Source organism: Poecilia latipinna, unplaced genomic scaffold (genome assembly GCF_001443285.1).
Source record: "Poecilia latipinna isolate Pla-1442-1.1 unplaced genomic scaffold, P_latipinna-1.0 Scaffold3491, whole genome shotgun sequence".
NCBI lineage: Eukaryota > Metazoa > Chordata > Actinopteri > Cyprinodontiformes > Poeciliidae > Poecilia > Poecilia latipinna.
In genome coordinates this window covers 42,695-48,533 of record NW_015116107.1, presented here as the reverse complement: position 1 = coordinate 48,533, position 5,839 = coordinate 42,695, and the positions used below count along the sequence as shown (strand labels likewise).

At 40.7% G+C, this 5,839-nt stretch overlaps 1 pseudogene; it reads right to left on the bottom strand.

The window, feature by feature from the left end:
- Nucleotides 1-1,687: 1,687 nt before the first annotated feature.
- LOC106941088 (potassium voltage-gated channel subfamily C member 1 pseudogene) lies at nt 1,688-4,354 on the bottom strand (annotated as a pseudogene).
- Between the last annotated feature and the right edge of the window lie 1,485 nt (nt 4,355-5,839).

Genomic DNA, 5,839 nt, shown 5'->3' with positions numbered 1-5,839 from the left:
TGTGTCACTACAGACACATTGTCTGATGGAATAGTCAATATACTGTTGTGGAAAGTACCTCTATTACAAGTGATGAGCTCAACAAGTAGTGTGTATGTTGTGTCTGGGTGAGGAAGATGTGTGACAGCGGTCCTCCGGTCAGAAGGGGGCATTGCATGCTGTAACATGTATGTTTTGGAGCGAATGAGAGACGGTGTGTGTGGCAGAGAGGAAGACGGCAACCGGAGCAGCAGTAGTTAGTAAAAGTCTGTGCAGCCTGTTATTGTTGAACATAGTAGGAACTATTAAACAGTTATCGCTTCAGCACCTCTGTGCCACCGTATTTTCATGTGCTTCGGCCCCATCATGGGCAAAAGAGGGAGTTAACCCTAAAGAACACACCTACTTTGGTCCTGGAGGAAATATCTCCCCTGTGTTTTCCAACTACGGTCAGAAGACAAAAGCAGGAACGGTTAACAATATAGAATATTCACTGAACTCCGATTCAGAACTGCACAGCTTTCTGGGGGATGTAGGCAGAGGAAAGGTTTTAGCCACTCAGCATCTCCTGGCTAGCAAAAACAAGGTGCTCACTCACACCTGATCATCATCACCCTGATCCCCAGCTGCTGCCATATAAGGACGGAGCTTCCCCCTGCATGGCGTCAGATTGTTGTGAAACCCTCAGTGGTAACACCTTCAGGCCTGCTGTAGAAATTAGAGCTAACTGCCCAGTTACTAACCTGTCTGTCTTTTCCTTCTGCCTAGTTGCCTCTCCTGTCCCGGACCCTGACCCTCTCCACTGGATAAAGACCTCCAGGCTCTGACCCCCTGTCTGTCTGACCCTGAGATCTGGAACCCGTTTTGACCTGGATTTGGACCCGCTGGCTCTGACCCCCTGTCTGTCTGACCCTGAGATCAGGAACTGCCTGACCCCGATCTGGATTCTCTGGTTTATTTCTTAATGAACAACTGTTTTGTATTCTCTGTTCAGTCCCTGTGTCCATCAGTGCCTGACCGTGTCAACAATGGCATGGAGGGAAAACGGTGAATATAACAGGAAAGGTCACAAAACCAGTTTGGAAGTATTTTGGATTTTTAAAACAAAAGAGTAATCAATAATTAATCAATATCGACTAATATGAAGTATTGTATCATGATGGGTTAGCAACAGTGATTGGGGTTTTCATTATCAGTAAGTGATAATCAACAAGATTATAATAATTAAAGGTTTTAAATATTTAACTATATACTGAATCTGTTTAATGAGTTTAACTTTCCATGAGTAACTACAATTAACTTTTTCCACTATTCAAATTTTTCAAGATGCACCTGTTAGGCTTGCATGATATTTGAACATATTGTGAATGCAAGTCTGAAGTTTCTGACATGAGAAAACAGTGCTAGATTCTGTTAAATGGACACAATATGGACATAAAATGATCTCAGTCCTGCCTTCTTAATCCATATGACGGTGATTTTGATGAAGATGTACAATGCATTTTGACTTCAGCCCCAAGGTAAAATGTAAACTCCAGTGGGTGCTGAGAGGTACTTGTTTGCTTATTTAACCAATAGGATTCTGTCAGGACCTTAATAATGTGTGATGGTCAACAGGTCTAAGGTCATTAGGGGCTGAATGAGTGTCTTTGGTGCAGTATTATCTGGGGTCACAATAGAATCCCATAGAGCTGCTCCACAAAGCCCTTCATGACTGGGCTAACACCTCTGGACCTTCAGCATTGTCACAGTTCAGCTTTTTAAGCTGACTCTTTAGTTGACTTCTAGAGACAGATAGACAGAACGGGGAGACAAAATGATCACCAGAATGTAGCAGAATCCATGGATGAGCTGCAAGGTGACATATTTGGGGTGTGACAAGAAAGCTGTTGGTCAAAGTCGTATAGGAGGAGAGATAGATCCTAAGCTTTCTGCTGAACTAAACCTGTTGAGGAATGAGTTTAGCAGAAAGGTTCTACATATAAATGAAAAAGTAACATAATGCATGGATGGCAATGATTAACAGCATAACATTGCCCAAAATATCACACTGCCTTCTTGCCACAGCAGATCCTTTGACATATGTTCCTTAAGGAAGCAATATTTGCCCAATCGGCTATCCGTGTGACACAAAAGAAAACATCATTCACTAAACAAGCCATTGCCTTCCATTTATTGGTGGTCCATTTCTGACAGCAGTCAGATGTCACCTTAAGCACCTTGACTGGTCTCTGCTTCTATGCAGCACCATATGCAACAAACTGCAGTGCACTGTCAAAATACATAGTGCACCAGAATTTTCTTCTCTAGTAAGTTGAGCTACAGTAGCTCATTTATTGGATTGGATCACACAGCTTCCACCCTGCAACCAGCATAAATGCACCATGATTCTGTCAGTTCTTTTCCCTAGATCCGTTTTGATCAGCTCTGTGCACTGCAATCCAGAGACATTCCACATAAACTGTCGTGTTTTCTTGCCATCACCATGTTGCCTTTGTCAAACTCACTCAAATTCTTAGGCTATCCAGGTTTCTAACACGTCAGATTTAAGGACAAACTGTTCATTTGCTGCTTAATATACATCACCCACGAAGAGGTACCAACAGGAAGGGGTCATCAGTGTATCTCTGTGGAGAGACTTTTATATTTGGGTTGCACCAAAAATTGTCAGGAAAATAGAAAGACAAAAAGAAATCTGCTTACAGATTAACATTAATATGTGTCTCAGTACTTCCACATGCAATCCACCACTCTCCATTCATTTCCAGACACTCCATTCATTGCTCCGTTTGCACCAACTAATAAAATAAACAGAATGCCATGAGATTTCAACAGTCAGAAGTGTTGTTTTGCAATGCAAAGACTTAGATCTTTCCTCAGGAAGAAATCTACATATTGTAAATGTTTTTGTATATACTATATCTTGAAATTTATTTAATTACATTTTTTATTAATGTATTAATTATTAATAAAACAAATTATATTTTGCTTTTATTTATAAATCCATAAGCAAAATTTTATTCTATTATTTAAAGTAAAGATGCCAGTATTAGTATAACATAGTTGCAAGGGGTGCTTCTTTAATATATTATTTTATCAGAGTTTCAATTTCTGTTTTTCAGCATCAGAAGTCAAAAAGATTAAAAAACATTTTAGCTCAGATACCAAAGAACTTATCAGAAACATACATGGACCTATTATTTAGATTACCAGTCTAATGAATCTGACAGAATATTTTAAGAAATTTACTACCTCAACTTTTACCTTCTAACGACAACGAACCACAGTAACACCAACCAAAAAAATGAAGAAAAAATAAAAATAAAAATAGTAAAAAAAAATTGCCACTATGTTATCAAAGCATGCTACTGCACATAAATGGAAAAACATTTGTGACAAAGTAAGAATCTAAACTACCTGACGAGTACATAGTTACAACTACTAAAATGTTTAATGAAAATGTGTCAGTTTCTTTTGGGGGGTAAAGCCGCAGTATACTTGAAATCTTTCAAACTAGCGACTCCAGAAGTTGAACATATATCAGGGACTAAATTAATAGAGCGCACAGAAACAAATTTTAGGAAAATTAGCATTTAAAAATATATATTAAATAGATACTGGAGTTCTGTCCAGGAACTCACCCGGGCGTATTTGGAGGAGTAAGGGTCCTCGAACAGCGCCCACATTCTGGGCTGCCATACTTCCCACCAAGTCGCTTTGCGGCCGTCCTCCTGCATGCAAAGCCGCTTTAGGTCTCCATCCACTCCGCCGGTGAGCGCCGGGTCATCCTCAGGTACGTCTGGCTCCGGAGTCTCAAAGCTGTCCAAGGCTTCCTCTGCGTCGCGGTGCTGCCTGTAGTTCATCCAGCAGCACGCCTCCACGTCAGTTTCATCAATGCCCCAAAAGGCGAGCTCCTCTTCAAATAATGGTCCACAGACATCGTTTGGACAGTGGAGCTTACCGGTGCGGTAGTAATTTAGGATGAAAGCGAAGGTAGCTGGATGGCGGTCAAAAAAGAATTCGTCCGACTTAGGGTCGTAATCGAAGTTGCTGAAGGCATCGGGCTCGGTCAGCCAAGACAAACGCGTCCCAGGCAATGTCTTCAAAGTGCTCCGGTAGGTTTCGTGTCGGATCCCGCCGCAGTTTATCACAATCTTCTCGCTGTCTGAAGCCGAGCAAGTCATGGCTGCCCTGGGGCATGCTTCGGTCCTGCGCCCAGCTGCTGTGGATGATGCTCTCCCTCATCCACCGTTGGTCCCTGCTCAGCACTCAGTCAGGACAGTGCCAGAGAAAATAACACAGGGCAGCAAAATTCACGAAAAGAGGAGGAGTTTGGTCATTGTGTTTCTGAGAGAGAGAACACACACAGTACACACACGGAGAGAGAAAGAGAGGGAGAGAGAAATAACAGATTTCATGTTATTTGATGATTAAGCCTAGTGCAGCTTTTTGTTCAGTAGCATCGTGTTTTCTTTTGTTTTACTTCATCCTTTTCAAGAATTTGCCCAGAAATACCATGTATCTGAAGGAAGACAGCACACCACCGATAAGTCTTCTGATGACTGCCTGATCACAAACTGCCATGCAGTAGATTTGTTCACCCGTTGTGAATTCGCAAAGATAACAGATGTATGAAAGGATTAATCAATTTCAATTATCATTCATTCAAATTAATTCCAAAAACTGTCTAAAAACAATGTAAACTAATACAAGATCAGATTCAGTTCAAGTGTAGTGAATTTTACATACGTTAATGTAACCACGCCAAAACATTTTTTCTTGAGTGACTGGTTTTGAATTGTGTTTTTAATACCAGTCGTTCAGTTGTTCAGTGGACAATTGGCAGAAATCTTTCAAAAGTGCTACAGCCCAGGTTCATTTGGTGACATACATTTTTTCTATTGGAATAATTCTAGAAATTCTATCTGGATTAGAAAGTTGACATGTTTTGGAGAAACTGCTAATTTGATCATGTAAATGTAGATTATTGGAGAAAACATTCATGTGTATTCATAAATTTATATAAATTATGAAGTCCTGACATCATTTAAGTAAAATCTGTTTATCTTACATTAAAGTAAGTTTTCATTACTAAAACACTTTGGTGTCCTTTCCCCCCTCTACTCCGCATCACTTCCCACTACCTTTCAATCTACTAAAGCACTTTACTTAATTAGAACACAGTAAAAGGAGTACGGAACAGCTTTTTATGCCCACTAAACATTCTCTCTCTTTTTTTTCTTTCCAAGATTGTCCCTGTACCACTAACCAAAGAGGAGGGGGGAGACCAGGAGCAGAACGAGTATCTGCTGAGCACCACAGAAAATGCAGAAAATACTGCAGACCATCAGTTCCTTAGACTTTTCTCATTTTTTTCCACTCTATTTTCCTCAAATATTACATCCTTTTTCCCTATCAGTCAGTCTTCAACATCATCATCACATTGCCTCCCCTCCATCACACACGCATTAACACATACACATATACACACAAAAACATATACCTTCCCCTCCCCACTTATCTCTGCCTCTTTCTCTGGTGCAGAGCTAATGTGCTGTGTCGGTCTATTGAGAAAAGCCTGCAGCACTGTGCAGCACACTACAGTATGAACCTGTTCCAATATCACCGGAGCACACACTTACACTCTATTGGGCTATAGCCTTTTCAGTTTGATGCCCTCAACCTCCACATTAACTAGTGTCCACTGTTGATGACCAGACCGTGATTCATATCCGAAGATGACATGTAAGGAGGAAATGACTTATTCTTGGGACTGCAATCAAACATGTTTTACAGCATGCTGAGCATGCTGTCGAAGCAAAAAAAAAATCTTTGTCAGTGGTCTCTAATAAAACAAGTC